Raw genomic sequence first — 19007 nt, forward strand, 5'->3', positions numbered from 1 at the left:
TTAAATTAAATTATGGGGTTTTAACGTGCCAAAACCACTTTCTGATTATGAGGCACGCCGTAGTGGAGGACTCCGGAAATTTCGACCACCTGGGGTTCTTTAACGTGCGCCTAAATCTAAGTACACGGGTGTTTTCGCATTTCGCCCCCATCGAAATGCGGCCGCCGTGGCCGGGATTCGATCCCGCGACCTCGTGCTCAGCAGCCCAACACCATAGCCACTGAGCAACCACGGCGGGTATTTCCCACAGAGACCCTGGTCCCGCCTACATGTGGATTTTGGGGGACCCTTCAAGGGCCATTACTTCCTGGTGGTGGACGCCTTTTCAAAGTGGGTGGAGGTTACACCCGTCACCACTCCATCAGCAGGCGCGACCATTGCAGCGCTACGACAGATCTTCGCCGCCTAGGGGTTGCCAGATGTCGTGTCCAACAATGGTCCTGCTTTCGCCAGCGCAGAGTACCTGGCTTGGCTGACGAAAAACGGAATCCGCCGGATGATGGTTCCACCGTACCACCCTGCTTCATATGGTGCAGCCGAGCGGGTGGTGCAAACCATCAAAGACAAGCTCAAGAAGAGCCAGACTGGGGATTTCCAGACGCAGATTGCCCGGACACTATTCCAGTACCGGACCACACCTCCCAATGTCACTGGCCGTGCCCCCTGTGAGCTCCTGCTGGGTCGGATGGTCAAGACACCTTTGCACGTCTTGTATCCGGACCTCCGATCCACAGTGCTTTTGAAGCAGCTGAAGCAGAAGCTGGCTGCTGACCAAGGATGCCGTCCCGGGCCTTTGCCAGAGTCGGGAGCTCCAGTTTTCGCCAGGAACTTCCGTCCTGGCACACCCTGGTCTGCCGGACAGGTGGTGTCTCCTGCCAGCGCCTCATCTCTGCTCGTGCGCATGCCAGACGGGGCCATGTAGCACAGACACGCCGACCATGTCAGGCCTCCCCTCGGGACCTGGCCAACACCCCCGACTGCCACTTCTGAGTTCCAGCCCGCAGGAGAACTAGCGGCAGCACCAGTCGCTTCCAGTGGAGTACCACCTACCTCGGAGGCGGCAACCGTAGCCAGTGGTGCGGCACCCGTGGGACCGGTGTCAAGCCCGGCACCACTCGCAAGGCCGACCACTACGGACCCTCCGGATGGAGCGAGGCTGGCCCAGGCAGCACCCGGCATTGCCACACCCGACCCGTCAACACCGGTGCCCAGGCGGAGTACTTGACGGCGGAGGCCACCAGACCGTTACTCGCCTGGGTAGCAGGCACCGTTGACCCAGCTAGGGTGGACGTAGAGCCTCATAGTGTGAACTTGGACGTTTTTTTTTTTATTTAACAAACAAACTGGGGGTAAGGGGTTGTAGCAAGTATGCGACGCCCCCTCGGACATCATCTTGGTTCGCCCGCCAAGCTCGGCGGCCTGCTATAGCTCGGCAGGCAACACTGGTCACCGCACCACAATAAACACCGACGAGCACGGCAGCTCGCCGGTCAGTAATCAGTCAGCACCACCACGCTGCGGAGCGTCTGTCTATCGGAGGGTGCCAGAAGCCCTCCCTTGTTCACGACCTGGGGTGGATCGTGACAGTGGTGTACCACGAAGGATCCAGCTGCAGAGCAGTGCTGGTCGGGCTCGTCACAGCATACGTGAGCGGGTGGAAAACAGCGATCAAAGCTGTGCTTCATTCTGCCCAGGACCTGTACTTGTGGCCTTCGTATTTGTCCCAAGCCTTGGCACCACCTCGAAGCCACCCCGCTGCAACCTGCTACACAGTGTTGTTGGGCCATGCATGGTGAGCACCAAGCATGTTGGCTGCTTCCACCCACAGAATCGAGCCACTGTGAAATCCGTGGAACTCTGGCAGTTCTGAGGCAGCCAAGCATGGCAAAGAAACTGGAGGTGGCTGAAATGATACAGTTCAGCTGCTGCGACAGCGCGAGATGGCTCGTATGACATCCGTCGAGCTGCCAGCTGAGTCGCCTGGTGAGCTAGGGGTGGAACCCGTGCACCATGAGGCGGCGGCAGCGGCCGTAGTACTCAGCGCAGCCAGACCAGTGACCAAGGGAGCATGAACGGCACCCGTTGAGCCAGGGGAGTGCGTACGGCATTTCTTGACGACCCAGAGGTGGATGGGACGTTTAGCTGTTGTGTCAGGATAGACAAAACCCAGGCAAATTCGGTGGTGCAGTCCTGCTGTGAAGTTGCCGTGGAGGCTTGGACGCCGTCCCTGGGTGGTAGTGACTGGGAGCCCGAAAGGATTCGGCCGCTTTGAAGGGTCGCGGACCGGACCGGGACGTATTAAGACCCAATGGCTCCATGTTTCGCAGAGACGAGATAGACACAATACTAGTTCCTTGGGCAAGCTGTCTATTCCTGCTTCATCGTCTTCTCTCTGCCCGCGCCTGCAGTTCGAGCGTGCGACCCCAAGTGCGTCTTTCTCTTCATTACAATATACATATATATGTATACATATAGTGATGTAAAGGAGGGCAAGGAGTGGGAGAAACCCCCCCCCCCCAAATAAATTTCTGGCTACGCCACTGTAGTCCGAGAATACCGACAGTATTGTGTGTAAGGCCGGAATTTCAACAGAATCTCAAGCACGTGGGAAGTCACGTTAAAGAGGCTGCATACAAAGCCTACATAAGGCCATTAATTGAATACTCTTTCCCTGTGTGGAATCCGGCCCATTTTGTGCAAATTAATGAGTTGGAACACATACAGTCCAGCACTGCAAGGTATGTCCTGGGGAGAGACAACCTGTTCAATAGTGCAATGGATATAAAAATAACTCTATGATGAGCTCCTTCAAGGAAATGCCACAAAAACCTTAGTTTGAAGCTCTTTTACACAATATACAAAATCAAACTGGAATCACCGCCCCATCATATTGGTGCTCTCCGTATTACTTATCTACCCAAAGAGACCATATGTTTAATGTTCAGGAGTAGTACAGCCCTCTGGGCCGTTCTTTCTTTCTTTTTTCGAAAGTAGTCCTATTAGGGTTATTATAATTACATGAAGGTATAATTACACGAAGCGCGCACACCACCCTTCCGATGCCTTGAATGCATCGATATGCATCATCGGTGCAAACCTTTCGGCTTGCGCCATGATAAGGGGTCCACTCAATGGCAGATTTGCATTACGCGAGTCGACCACCCACCGAAGCAAAGCCTCTTCCAACTCTGGATGAGCTGCTGTTCGCAGACGCTTTCGTGACGCTCGAAACTTCTCGCTTTCGAACGCCTGAAGAATCTGTTCTTCATTTTTCACATACGTGCTCAAGGTACTTCTTTTCACGTCGTACTTCTTCATGGCTTCTTGTCGAAAGAGTCCGTCCTTCAGGGCCCGCAAAATTTCCACCTTGGTAGCCAAGTCCTTCGCCTCGTATTTCGGCCGCTTCGCCGGCGTTGCCATCGGCGGAGAATGCAGTGACACGGGCGCACAACAAAAAAGCACCAATAAAGTTCAATAACTGAGCTGCGCTAAATCCAGCGGTCCTCGGCAAAACTATGGTGGCTATAAAGGGGAGGTGTGATGACCGCGGTGCCCTTCCCATAGAGAGGGGGGGATCCCATTGTCCGTGACTGCTGCTAGGGCAATACAGAGCGCTGCCGCCTGGGGCGCCGTCAGCTTTTCTGCGGAGAAGGCAACGAGTACGGCTAGACAGCGCTTGGGCGCCGGATTTTCACGGTTTGTTTTGTTGCAGATTGTTGCGTGTGCTGCTTATTTATGACTGCTGTGGGCTGATGAAGATGCCTTCAACTTCAAAGAAAAAAAATCAGAGGTGTTGCTTCTTGCCAGGGTGCGATTCCGGTTACAAATCTTGTTCAGAAAAAGTGTCCCTTTTCCGTGCGCCTACTTGCCAAGAACTGTTTTTGAAGTGGGCCTGTGCCATTCCAAGGGCTGACAAACCGCTGCAGGAGAATTCAGCTGCTTGCGCAAAGCACTTTGACGGAAGGTAAGTAGTTCTAGCATGTTAACGTATGTATAGCCGGCCAAATCTTTAGCTAGCTTATCTAAATGCTGTTTTCTTTTTCTGCTTTCCAGCGCGCTATGACGGAACGAACTTGCGAAACAGTCGATGGTAACTCGTGCTCACAAAGCTCGTGAAGATAGTATAGTCATTTGTTAGGCGCTGGCGCACAGCAAGTTACCGCTTGCGCACGCTAGTTAGAGATTTGGTTGGCTATACCTTACTGCTTTTAAAACACGTGGTACAAACACAAACGATGCTCTACAGCTGAAGTACGAGTGAGAGGCACTCCTGGAAAATGAGAAGCAGGATGATGTATTCCCCATGGAGGCTGTTGAAGTGGCCGTGAACCATGCGGACTATGTTGAAAAACGAAGCGATGCTCGCTTGGTGTACTACATTGCAGGCTACGGGGCCAGGAAGCGTGTTCTCTCAACTAGCTGTGCAGCATGCAGGGATGCCTGCCTTGTGCCAAGAGACTGTGTCCCAAAAGAACTCCCAGCTGATGCCTCCAAAGAGTGGGACTTGGGTGGGCTTCTCTACCCATCGGAGTCATTGTATCGTCTGATTCAAGCTCTTGAAATCAGGCTAACGTATGAATTTAGCAGAACGCGTCTGCATTCTAAAGCTGCTTTCAGCATACTCGAGAAAGTGAGCACAAATGTGCCACAAATTGGTTGTGGGGAACATTGCCTGAAACTTACAAAATCAGTGGTCAGGTTTTTCTGCCTTACCAGAATTCACTTTCTTTTGAAGAGCCTCAACGAGGATATGAATGAGAAAAAAGGCAAAAGAACAAAGCCTTGCGTGATGTGAAACAAGCAGCAGAATTGGTGAAGTACAATCTGCTTTATGCAATAAAGTTTGCTTGTCCAGAAACATGCTGCTTTTGTTTATCTGGTTTTTGAATTGCAGTGAGAATGAAATGACTCCAGGACGTTGCACTACAAGGTATGTCATGGTTTAATGCTGATTTGGCAGGTGTAAACCAACTTAAACGCTTTCGTACTAATAACGCCCACAACTAAAAAAAAAAAAAAAAAAGCTTGTGGCAAGAATAAACATCCCGGGTGATCCTAGCAGTTATCACGCTGACCTCGGAGAAAAAAGAGTACAATTGCACCTAACTCGTGCAAAGAGCATTATATGATAGATAAGCTCCTCGGCTGATTTAGTGGCTTAAATGTGGAATTTCAAAAATGCCTGCTCACTCTCTCCCAGCAGAAAACTCGGTTGTGTTACCCCGTATTCGAAAACAGCATGATAACCGTAGCGCAATACAGTCTTTGCGATGTCTAAAGGACTGCAGTATCAGCTAAAATTTCTAAACATCAGTGAAATGCGTTTCTACTACAGCATTCTCTCTGCACACGCAGAGGACGGCCGCGCGCTGGCGGCGCCCCGACGACAGCGCTGCCCTGCGACATTCACGCGAATGGGGGCCAGTTTTTCCTGGCCGGTCATGACACCTCCTCTTTCTAGACACCATAGGCAAAACAGCGTGCAAGGACGTAGTGCACCAACAGCAACAAAGCGACAAAATGGCCCCATCGATAATGCCGACACTTGCAAAAACAAGGAAAAGCACCCATCCAGCCACAAGTTGAGCCAATTGGATTGGATTGGCCAAGTATCAGCCACTTGATGTCAACGGCGATGCTGCGTTTGGGCAACGAGGCGTTGGTTTGGGTATTACTCTTGTGCCGCGTTTGCCGTATTTTCGTTTTTGAGCCTCAGTGGCTGCCCGAAATCGTCCGAATTATCCGAGGTGGGCTGGAACCCGTCCGAATTAATGAGAGTTTCGTCCCATAGACTCCTATATATAATTGTAGGAACCAGGCGCGAAGGTCGAATTATCGGATTTTCCGAATTAACGGAAGTCGAATTAACGAGCTTTCACTGTGTGTGTGTATATATATATATATATATATATATATATATATATATGTGTGTGTGTATATATATCTTTCTCTTTTCTTTTCGAAAGTAGTCCTATTAGGGTTATTATAATTACACGAAGGTATTTCGCCCTCGTCAGCAGCAGTCCTTGAGATAGTTATTCTGGCTAGCTTCCCACGCTATGCGTGCCGCGCTCGCACCTGTTTAAGCTTTTCCTAGACGCTAGAGCTATACTATGTCCGCACAACCTTGAGCGATCGTAACGCACGTTTTCTGCACTTGGCCGGCAGAGAAGGGAGGCTTTGTTTCGGCCGCAAAGCCCTCCATGTCTCAGTAAGGTGCCTGGTGGTGGTCTCGTGAGGACGCTGCCCTTTTGGTGAGCGTATATTCCCCTCATCTTTTAAAAAGTTCAATACTTACAAGCATTTGTCTCGCAAACCATACTTAGTTCAAGGGAATTTTCCACGTCTCAATAATTTCTCTCGTCGTATTCGAGTGCTGATTGCCGTGTTATCGTTTGTTAACGAAGCTTTCCCTCAAGTGTAAATATTTTAAGGCAGTTTGTTGTATGCGTATCATGGCCACACACGCTTATATCGCCTTCTGTTTCGCTACCGCGGGTGCACTTTAAAACCACGGCGCTGCAATTTTGCTTCAGAAACTTTCCTTTCCTTTCTTCTTCTCCTCCCTTAAACTGGCTCTCTTAACTACTACATGCACAGACAAAGCAACAGTGCTCGCATTCAATCCCATAGATGAGATGAATATATATATATATATATATATATATATATATATATATATATATATATATATATAGAAAATTATCAGTCATTGCACTCGTAGTACAGCCCTCTGGGTCGTTCTTTCTTTCTTTTTTTTTCGAAAGTAGTCCTTTCAGTTTCAGTTTCAGTTTATTATTCGTTCATAACAATTTGTTACAAAATATGGTATACAGACAAGGGTCCCAAAGTCAGAGACTGCACCGGGACCCTTGGATTAGAAGTTATACAAAAAAATTAAGTGGAATACAGAGCAGAGAACCAAAATTATGAAATAAACAAAATATAACCAAGAAACTGAGTGACGACACATATAAAACACAAAAGGAAGAGGAAAGATGCACAATCAATGGTAATTCCACAGCTTCTAAATAGCAAAATAACATTGTAGGAAATTAATCAGACAGCAAATAATTCTTGAGTTCATATTTGAAAGAGTACAAGGTAGTTGACAACTTAATGGAATATGGAAGACTGTTCCAAAGTTTAAGCGCGCAAAAAGAGGAAGCCATCTTTCCGTAATTAGTATGACATAAAGGCAACAAGAAATTTCCTTGTGCTGCAAACCTTGTGTTATTGGGATTAAAAAGGAGATCAGAACTAACAAAGTTGTAAGAAACTTGTTGAGCTAGTAATTTGAAAAATAATATAGCTAAATGATAGTTAAACAAATCAGTAACTAATCAGTAAGAATGCGGTTTGTACGCAGTTGTGAAGAGACGTTAGAGAAAAAATGGCTTCACGTTATAATGCGGATAGCCTGATTTTGAATGTGCTGAATAGAGGAAAGATGACAATGATAAGTATTACCCCAAGAAGCAATACCATAAATGATATGACTATGAATGAAAGCGAAGTATAACGATAATAATGCTTCTTTGGAAAAAAATGCACGTTATTTGAGTAGTGCTCTAATGCCAAATGCTGTTTTTTGTTTGATGTGTGCAATGTGGTTAGTAAACTTAAGGTGGGGATCTAATTTGATGCCGAGGAAAGAAACACAAGTGGAGGCAGGAATGTCATGCCCATTCAGAGTTATGGTCGGAGAGCAAGGTAAATGTCTCTGTGATGACTTAAATAACATGAATTGCATTTTCGTAGGGTTTATAACTAGAAAATTGGCGTAACACCATTCAGTAATTTTTGACAGAACACTGTTTAGTTTCAATGTTAGCAAAAGTAATGATTTATCCGAGACGCCAACAGTCGTATCGTCGGCGTATAATATAGGTAGGGTATAATTAAGGCAGTTAGGTAAATCATTTATATAAATGGAAAATAATAGTGGACCTAAAATCGAGCCCTGAGGCACTCCTTGGTTAATAATTTTGCTTTCAGCGAAAGCCCCGCCTGCGTACACTGTTAATTCACGATTGAACAGATAACTTTTTAATAAATTAAGAGCTGGACCAGAAATGCCAACAGACTCCAGTTTAGTAAACAAAGCTTTGTGGTTTATTGTATCAAAGGCTTTAGTAAAGTCTAAAAAGACCGAGCCAACAAAGTATCCGAGATCAAGTGAATGTCGAATATAATCAGTTAATGCTAGCAAAGCCAAGTTAGTCGAGCTTCCTGAACGGAAACCGAACTGACAGGGTTTCAGGAGGCTAAATTTGTTAAGGTAAATGTTAATACGACGAAGTATTAATTTTTCTACAACTTTACTAATTGAAGGTAAAATACATATGGGACGATAGTTGGCGACTTGAGCTTTGTCACCCTTTTTATGAACAGGAATGACTTTAGCTTTTTTTAGACTTCAAGGGTATATACCGGTCTTGAACATAAGGTTAATTAAGTTACTGAGAGCATCAGAAATAGTCGGAGCAACAAGCTTTAAATGAAATGCGGAAATTCCATCAAAACCAGGACTTGTGTCCTTTAAGTTGAAAATCTCAGTAAGGACTTCTTCAGATGTTACCGGAAACAAAAAGAAAGATTTATCGCATCGGCTCGTATGATAAACAGAAGGAACATGGGTAGTATTATAAATTTAATAAAAGTGATTACTGAACGCACGAGCAATGCTAGGTGGGTCAGTGATAGTCACATTATTGTAGATTACTTCTTCAATGGAACTGCCAGAACGCAGTACATTCAGAAACTCGTTGATAAGTTGCCATTGTTTTTTTGGATGAAACTTATTTTTCATTAATTCATTTTCATAATATTGCCTTTTAGATTTCTTCAATAAATTACTCAACATGTTGCAATATTTCTTATAGCGTAATGCTAAATTCACATTGAAAGGCTGTTTTTTAGTCTTCCTATACATGTTTTCTTTTTTCCTCATGCTCACAAGTAGCCCATTAGTGACCGAAGGATTATGCGGAAATTTAAATTTCTTTTTGCACTTAACAGTGACAGTGTTAGCATGAACAGCTTTTAAATGTAAAGAGGAAAATAACTGAAGCGCTTCTTCTGGATTTAGTTTGGTAGCTATAACTGTCCAGTCAATTCTGTCAATTGCATCAACAAAATTTATAATATCAAGACGAGACGTAAGATAACAGGGATCTGACGTAGGAGGGTTAGATTTGAACGTGACGAATACAGGGTAATGATCTCATTTGTCTATGTCAATTACACCAGACTCTGGTGAAGGCGAAATATTAGTGAGCGCATGGTCTAAAAGGGAGCTGCTTCCTTAAGTGGAAATCCTGGTGGCCGAAGTTATTAATTGCTCAAGCCCAAAGCCAGAAAAACAGTCTGAATAAGCGCATACAGTACTATTGTCGACATCGAGCAAGTTAATATTTATATCACCTACAATTAGGACAGGCTTGTTTTCACTAGTAATTGTTTCAAGAACTAAGCTAAGGTGACGAAGGAAATCAGGTATGGAAGAAGATGGAGAACGGTAAATAGAGCCAATAATAATAATTTGGAAAAGACAAGGCATTGGTTTCGATCCAAACAGTTTCGAAGTGAAACAGATCTACGGAAAGGTCCAGTCTACGTTTATATTTAATGTGGGGTGCGACGAAAATCGCGCTACCACCATGTTGATATGCAACACGGTTACAATACTCAGCCTGATAGGCACGGAACCCGTATAAATTGCTATCAGCCGGGCCAAGCCATGTCTCAGTTATGCAGATGAATGAAAAAGTGTGGGAAAGAGAGTCAATGAATGAAGATATGTTATCATGATTCTTACGCAAACTTTGTGCATTGAAGTGAAGCAATGAACAACCAACAGATTTAAGCAGTGACGTAGCTACAGAAGGTGAAAACAAAGACATGTTTGAAGGAATGATTGGATGCCTAAAACACAGACTAATCGCAAATCAGGTTAAGTGATGACGCTGAGGTCAGACTCAGAGCTTATGAAGAACACTTTGCTATTTTCAGTCTTGCGTGCTTTAATCTGACAGTTGTCTGTCCAAAGGAACTGCCACTTATGCTGCTTCTTTAGAGCAAGAGCTCGGCTGAACAGACGTTTGTTCTCAAATGTGAGGTGCTCATTGACATATATAGGGCTATCATTATTACCAGAAAGCCCAATCATGGAGGTTCTCAGGCGCGCCTTTCGAGCCTTACGAAGGAAGTCATTCTTCTTGACACGGGAGCAAAACCGAACGATTACATTTTTATGGTATGGGGTGATTCGCTAGCGACCCGATGAACTGTGTTGATGTCCGCCACATCAATTTGACAGTCAATTCCATCAGCGACAGTGCTCAAAATGGCAGAGCAATCCTCTCCTTGCGTTGACGGGATGCCTTTAATTTCAATATTGTTCAGCCTGCTGTACTGTTCCATTGATGCAATTCTTTTTGTCAGGGATTCATTTTGTGCTGTCAAAGCCTTGTTTGTAGCGGACAGTCCATCAAACGTAGTCCTCATTTCTTCATACTGCTGACTGATAAAGCGTACACTATCAACAAGTTCAGAAATATTGCCAGGGCCCTGCTCTTCAAGTTTTTGTACAATCCTTGCAGCAATCTCTTCAACAACAGAATCCAGTTTGCCCTCAAGCAAGAATTCGAGCCGCTCAATCTTTTTGCATAGCTCAGCATTAGTAGGCATCTCACAGCCGAAGAAGTAGACACAGCCAAAAACCAAAAACCAGTGAGCAGCAGTCGCAAAAAGAACCGTGACGTAAGAAAATTTCCTAGGAAAAATGAAAACCAACCTGCAGTAAGTAGAAGTAGCAGGAATTAGTGTTCGTTCTCGTTGTTGCGACTGCTGCTCAATGAAGCTGGAGCGACAGCGGATCCGTTTATATCCTCTCCATGCCAAGGTAGCGCAAGCGCAGCGTGGTCCAGGGAGGTGAAGCACGTGCCAGATGATTGTACAGATGACTCGATGATGAATGAACTGCGCAGGGCGCAGATGGCAGGAACCAAGCAGACACGAGGCAGCGGCTTAGAAGAATCTGCAGTCAGTAGAAGTAGCAGGAATTAGTGTTCGTTCTCGTTGTTCCGACTGCTGCTCAATGAAGCTGGAGCGACAGCGGATTCGTTTATATCCTCTCCATGCCAAGGTAGCGCAAGCGCAGCGTGGTCCAGGGAGGTGAAGCACGTGCCAGATGATTGTACAGATGACTCGATGATGAATGAACTGCGCAGGGCGCAGATGGCAGGAACCAAGCAGACACGAGGCAGCGGCTTAGAAGAATCTGCAGTCAGTAGAAGTTGCAGGAATTAAGTGTTCGTTCTCGTTGTTGCGACTGCTCCTCAATGTTATAATAACTATTATAATTATAATAACCCTATTAGGTTTATTATAATTACACGAAGGTATTTCGCCCTCGTCAGCAGCAGTCCTTGAGATAGTTACTCTGGCTAGCTTCCCACGCTACGCGTGCCGCGTTCGCCTAGCACGTGATCAAGCTTTTCCTAGTCTCTAAAGCCGCTCGAGTTCGCTCTTCTCCACGGGCGGCCATTTCTCCAAAAAAGTATGCCTTCCAACAAACATCAGTCCCTTTTCACGCAAGTATGAGGCTCGGAGCAGGAGCTATGGTGCTTCAAAGTAACCTGGGGCCTGACGAACCAACCAACTGAGCTATCTTTCCGGGCAAAATCCAAGGGTCACGAGTTCAAATCACCTGTTCCCTTCCTTTTTTTTTTCTTTTTTCTTCCCCCTTTTTAATGTCTTTTCTTTTAGTTTATCACTCTACGGGAACCCTCCTAAAAAAAAGAACAATATATATATATATATATATATATATATCCTCAATTATGTATGGCCACACATGTGCAGGTCATAAATACCAGGTTCTCTAGCCGAGTGCCATCCGTGCGGTATAACCGAGCTCAGATTGGTCCACCTTGACTGACCAAATAAGGCACCACTGTAATTTAAATGAGGCGTACAACTCCTGTGGGACCCGCCGTGGTTGCTCAGTGGCTATGGTGTTAGACTGCTGAGCACGAGGTCGCGGGATCGAACCCCCGCCACGGCGGCCGCATTTCGATGGGGGCGAAATGCGAAAACACCCTTGTACTTAGATTTAGGTGCACATTAAAGAACCCCAGGTGGTCGAAATTTCCGGAGTCCTCCATTACAGCATGCCTCATAATCAGAAAGTAGTTTTGGCACGTAAAACCCCATAATTAAATTTTTAATTTGACTCCTGCGGGGGCAGTAGAGTATCTGCCTCCCGTGCAAGAGGACCGTGATTCAAATCCCGGTGCCGCGCAATTCTCCACCGGAAAATAAAAAAAAAAAAAGAAAACCGTGTGTTGAGAAAATTGCACAAACAGGCCTGGAGTGCGGCCTAATCCCGGTGACCAGAACCGGTAATGCACTCTCTCACCAGAGCAGGATTGGCCACCCTGGTGCAGTACTTGGCCACAACCTCCTATATGAATACAACAATCGAACCCCGGCCCTCAGTCCCCAGCAGCCGCGAAGCAACTGACCACGGCGGCGGTCAGATCTGTGACGCTGCAGAGGGTGCTAAGAATACCTGGCTCCGGACAGGCCGCCATTGTAATCTGAATGTGGCAACGTTTAACGCTAGAATGTTATCTAGTGAGGCGAGTCTAGCAGTGTTATTGGAGGAATTAGAGGGTAGTAAATGGGATATAATAGGGCTCAGTGAGGATAGGAGGACAAAAGAAGCATATACAGTGCTAAAAAGAGGGCACGTACTGTGCTACCGGGGCTCAGCGGAGAGACGAGAACTGGGAGTCGGATTCCTGATTAATAAGGATATAGCTAGTAACATACATGAAGTCTATAGCATTAACGAGAGGGTGGCAGGTCTTGTTGTGAAACTTAATAAGAGGTGCAAGATGAAGGTTGTACAGGTCTACGCCCTTACATCCAATCATGATGACCAGGAAGTCGATAGCTTCTATGAAGACGTGGAATCGGCGATGGGTAGAGTTAAAACAATATACACTATACTGATGGGCGACTTCAATAGCAAGGTAGGCAAGAAGTAGGCTGGAGACAAGTCAGTGGTGGAATATGGCATAGGCTCTAGGAATAGCAGAGGAGAGTTATTAGTAGAGTTTGCAGAACAGAATAATATGTGGATAATGAATACCTTTCTCCGCAAGCGGGTTAGCCAAAAGTGGACATGGAGGAGCCCGAATGGTGAGACTAGAAACGAAATCGACTTCATACACCGTGCGAACCCTGGCATCATACAAGATGTAGACGTGCGCGGCAAGGTGCGCTGCAGTGACCATAGGATGGTAAGAACTCGAATTAGCCTTGACTTGAGAAGGGAACAGAAGAAACTGGTACATAAGAAGCCAATCAATGAGTTAGCGGTAAGAGGGAAAATAGAGGAATTCCAGATCAAGCTACAGAACAGGTATTCGGCTTTAACTCAGGAACAGGACCTTAGTGTTGAAGCAATGAACGACAATCTTGTGGGCATCATTAAGGAGTGTGCAATAGAAGTCGGTGGTAACTCCGTTAGACAGGATACCAGTAAGCTATCGCAGGAGACGAAAGATCTGATCAAGAAACGCCAATGTATGAAAGCCTCTAACCCTACAGCTAGAATAGAACTGGCAGAACTTTCAAAGTTAATCAACAAGCGTAAGACAGCTGACACAAGGAAGTATAATATGGATAGAATTGAACAGGCTCTCAGGAACGGAGGAAGTTTAAAAGCAGTGAAGAAAAAACTAGGAATAGGCAAGAATCAGATGTATGCGTTAAGAGACAAAGCCGGCAATATCGTTACTAATATGGATGAGATAGTTCAAGTGGCTGAGGAGTTCTATAGAGATTTATACAGTACCAGTAACACCCACGATGATAAGGTGAGAGAGAATAGTCTAGAGGAACTGGGAACTCCCACCATCTAAAGGATGATGGGAACACTGTCCTAGAAAGACTGGCCACCCTATATATACGCAATGCCTCATGACCTCGAACGTACCGGAATCTTGGAATAACGCTAACATAATCCTAATCCATAAGAAAGGGGACGCCAAAGACTTGAAAAATTATAGACCGATCAGCTTACTGTCCGTTGCCTACAAAGTATTTACTAAGGTAATCGCAAATAGAATCAGGAATACCTTAGACTTCTGTCAACCAAAGGACCAGGCAGGATTCCGTAAAGGCTACTCAACAATAGGCCATATTCACACTATGAATCAGGTGATAGAGAAATATGCGGAATATAACCAACCCTTATATATAGCCTTCATTGATTACGAAAAAGCGTTTGATTCAGTCGAAACCTCAGCAGTCGTGAAGGCATTACGGAATCAGGGTGTAGATGAGCCATATGTAAAAATGCTGGAAGATATCTATAGTGCCTCCACAGCCACCGTAGTCCTCCATAAAGAAAGCAACAAAATCCCAATAAAGAAAGGCGTCAGGCAGGGAGATACGATCTCTCCGATGCTATTCACAGCGTGTTTACAGGAGGTATTCAGAGACCTGAAGTGGAAGAATTGGGGATAGAAGTTGATGGAGAATACCTTAGCAACTTGCGATTCGCTGATGATATTGCCTTGCTTAGTAACTCAGGAGACCAATTGCAATGCATGCTCACTGACCTGGAGAGGCAAAGCAGAAGGGTGGGTCTGAAAATTAATCTGCAGAAAACTAAAGTAATGTTTAACAGTCTCGGAAGAGAACAGCAGTTTACGATAGGTAGCGAGGCACTGGAAGTGGTAAGGGAATACATCTACTTAGGGCAGGTAGTGACCACGGATCCGGATCATGAGACTGAAATAACCAGAAGAATAAGAATGGGCTAGGGTGCGTTTGGCAGGCATTCTCAAATCATGAACAGCAGGTTGCCGCTATCCCTCAAGAGGAAAGTGTATAACAACTGTGTGTTACCACTACTCACGTATGGCGCAGAAACCTGGAGGCTTACGAAAAGGGTTCTGCTGAAATTGAGGACGACACAACGAGCTATGGAAGGAAGAATGATGGGTGTAACGTTAAGGGATAAGAAAAGAGCAGATTGGGTGAGGGAACAAACGCGGGTAAATGACATCTTAGTTGAAATCAAGAAAAAGAAATGGGCAGGGGCCGGACATGTAATGAGGAGGGAAGATAACCGATGGTCATTAAGGGTTACGGACTGGATTCCAAGGGAAGGGAAGCGTAGCAGGGGGCGGTAGAAAGTTAGGTGGGCGGATGACATTAAGACGTTTTCAGGGACAACATGGCCACAATTAGTACATGACCGGGGTAGTTGGAGAAGTATGGGAGAGGCCTTTGCCCTGCAGTGGGCGTAACTAGGCTGATGATGATGATGACGATGATGATGATGATCTGCCAAGGACAAATTTTTAAAAATATTCTTCCTTTCCACGGACCAGATCGGAGTGGAATTTGTTACCAGCTGAGGTTGTGAGCCAAAACTTTGTTCATCAGTTTTACACTACGGTATGCCCCTCACAATAATGTCGCTGGTGCTGCGAGATTTGTTTGAAGGAAGAATAAAATTTATTTCCCAGCTCTTGCATTTTACACAAACGATGCCAATAAGACTATGCGAGCAGCAAATTTTTCACAAGGCCACCTGCAGTGTGGGCTCCGCTGACAAGCACCGATGGCTAGCAGCCGGCAAGCCTAGGTCACTTCGCCTGGGGAAGCAAGGCTGGTGACACTTGCAACACGACCGCATGGAGCTCTTAACCCATTTGCTTTCATGGCTTCGACGCCTGTTGCCACAAGCTGCATCATGCAACTTTTGCCACGATGGACTGCCGTATATGGCATCGTAAAGAAACCTCCATAACTCCGGCTATTACCTCCCACGTGAACCATTTTCGTTTTATTTTGTTTGGGAATGTCTTCCAAAAGCACTGCACGAGCGTGGAAAGCCTTAAAGCAGACAGGCATGCGAAGTGCCACTCCACATTTCTCACACTCCCACTAGCTCTCGCTCTTCTTCCTCTGGGCTTTACAATATGACATTATCTGGATGGATTTTGCTTGATTGTGTTCGGCGGAATCTGACAAGGTAAGGGAGCTCACTCACAGGTCTCAAGCCACATCGGTGATGCACCAACAGGCAATTTGCCTTGTCCCTGGTATCCCGGCAACACAGTCTTTTTGATCAGTTGTTCTGCCAGGTGGACTTTCCAGTCCGTACAGCTCACTCGCTTTCCTGGTATCTTGGCTGATAGGATGTAGCTGTTATGAACAGCAATGTCCATGATGTAAAAAATATCTTCTTGTATCCTTTTGCATACCTTCGCATTATAGGAAAAGAAGCAAGCTGTTGATCTTCCCAATCCACACCTCCCATTCCACGGTTGTAGTCCTGCACAACCTGGGGCTTCAAAACAGGCAGGTGATTCTGGCGGTTTTTCTTGCCGGTGTCAGTCACATTGGCTGTGTTGAGAGCATGTTGAGAGGCTTCTTGTCCTGCCATGTCAAGGCCATAATGCCTTGCAAGAAGGTCTTGTACTCCCCTTTTTTGAGCATCTGTTTTAGCTCCTTGGGCATGTTTTTACGGTGCACCCTAACGGCACCCACAGTGTTTGATCCTGCTTGGTTTATGTGAAGGAAAAGGACCATCGGCGAGACGATCGCCAACAAGGTTCATGATGGCGACCTCTCTACACAACATTCCAACGGTAGCAGTAGTTTGCTCACTTTTTTCTGTATAGACAGAGAAGTTCAGGCAGTAACCACTAGCAGACTCATACAGCTTATAAAGCTTCATGCCAAAACGGGCTTGTTTTGAGGGGTAGAACTGCATGTATGCGAGACGACCACGAAATTTCATCAAGCTCTCATCCACAGTGAGACCTTCTTCTGGAGAGTAGACACTACCTATGGACTTGATAGAGTTCAGTACAGCTCGTAGCCTCCCCAGCTTGACATCAGTTGCTGCAAGGTTTTGTCACGGAGATGTTGGGAGAGCGCCCAGAAACGTAGCCTGGGCATCACAAACAATGGTGTGCTGATCACACTTGTTTGTGACCAACATGCTGGACGCTTCTCTTTTTTACCTGGCTCATAAGTACACATAGCACAAAATAAGCTTTCATCCCCCCCCCCCCCTCCCGCCCGGTATCGCTTGGAAGCCTGTGTCTCCCTTGCATAAGCATTGGTGTGCCTTGCAATCATGTCCCAAAAATCATCTCCGAGGGGAGCGTTGAACAAACCCAAAGCACTGGGACTCTCAACTACGTTCAGCTCGATCGCTCGCTTGACTGCAGGACTTCCGCTAAAAGACAATTTAGTGACATTATCTGAACTGTATTTTTCCTCCCACTGTCAATCATTTCTTGGATTTTTTGAAGGTGGCAGGGAAGAGACAGGAGTGCCTTAAGATACACACACATCACTTTCACAATCCCTGCCATTATCACCGTCACTCTCATCGCAGCTACTTTCTTGGTCTGAGATAGCTTCTGGATCATCACCAGTCACTTTCATCATCACTTTGAAACACCATCTCGAGAATTTCCTCACACGTGAGAGCTTTCTTTTTTCGCGATGCCATGCTTCAGGCACAGCGAATGACTCGGCAAAGAAAGCGGAACTGCGAACTTCGTTATTTTTGCAAACAACCAAGCTCAAAAATAGTAGACAACTATGTCCATCTGGCGTGAAAAAGATGAAACAACCCAGCAACAGTGTAGAGGGAAGCGTCTTCTACCGGGGCCTCTTAAAGAAAAGTGCTTTTTCCGGAGGCCAGCAAACCGCCGGCTTATCGCACTTTGGCCTTGACAAAAGCGGCGAGCGGATCACTGTCTTTGGAAGCGAATGGGTTAATAAAGAGTCTATACTGGTCAGCACAACATGTACACAATTATCACAATAGATTTGATCTTGTTGACGCCGACGGTAGCTAAGAGCAAATAAGCGAGCCAGGATGATCGCTTGGAGACAGTCGGTCTAGCTAGCTGGTCGTCAGATCCGAGACTCATGATGCTTACGACATGACCGCATGGGGCTCTTAATAAAGCACCTATTACGGTCAGCAGAACCGAGTACACAATTATCGCAATACATTTGGCTTTTTTGATGCCAACGGTAGCAAAGAGCGAACGAACGAGCCAGGATGATCACAAGGCAGTTCAGGAAATGTTGTGAATGAATTTCGCCACCTTTTTTCTGGCATAGGCTGTATCCAGCACCACTGCTGCATGGTACTGCATGGCGGAGCGCTTTCAGTTGCCCAACTGGAGCGTCAAGTACCACTGGCCTTGAAGGAACAGCTTCGAAAGCAGCTGGAGCAAGAAAGCATATTCACCAAAGGGCCTACAGAATGGGTGGGTCTTCTTGCATGGTGCATAAAAAAAGACATTAAACTATGCATGTGCATAGACCCGCATAATATAATCAAACCCATTAAACGGGAACACTTCGCAATGCCAAGGCGAGAGGACATTGAGTCTGAGCCCATTGGAGCTAAAGTGTTCACGTGCCTAGGTGCTAATTCAGGGTTCTACCAGATTCCGCTGCACAATGAAACTTGGAGACTCTGCCCTTTCACGACGCCTTTCAGTCGGTGCCATTTTCTGAAATTGCCTTTGGGCAGCATGAGAAGTACAGTCGCCAACCGATTTTCTGGACCTCGCGGGGAACGAAATTAAGTCCGAAAAATTTGTCCGAAAAACAGTCCGAAAAATTTGTTCAGCCAAAAAAAAAAATTTATTAAGCTTAGAGCGGCTTAAAAGAATCTCTGGTAATGTCCTGCCTTATACTACGCTTGCAGGCGATCAGATTTCCTTGGATTTGCGCAAGACTTACGCCGTCTCCGTGTACAGTCAACAAGAGCATCACTGCATTGGCGATCTCCGCCAAAACGGATTGAAGAAACGAGCAATGTTTCTTCACACCACTTAGCTTTCCTGAAGGCACAGGTGGCACCGTGCACACAAATGCGAAGCCGCATGAGCACACGCAAGAAGATGTGACAACTTTTGCGAAAGACACCCGCTCTGCGG

General features: G+C 46.1%; 1 protein-coding gene and 1 pseudogene across 1 annotated transcript in view; both read right to left on the bottom strand.

The window, feature by feature from the left end:
• Positions 1-19007, bottom strand: part of LOC126540009 (COMM domain-containing protein 8-like) — a 90805-nt gene that overhangs the window by 34011 nt on the left and 37787 nt on the right. The gene's annotated exons all lie outside the window — the stretch shown is intronic.
• On the bottom strand, positions 15670-16551 carry LOC140216200 (piggyBac transposable element-derived protein 4-like; annotated as a pseudogene).

This window comes from Dermacentor andersoni, chromosome 2 (assembly GCF_023375885.2).
Source record: "Dermacentor andersoni chromosome 2, qqDerAnde1_hic_scaffold, whole genome shotgun sequence".
Lineage (NCBI taxonomy): Eukaryota > Metazoa > Arthropoda > Arachnida > Ixodida > Ixodidae > Dermacentor > Dermacentor andersoni.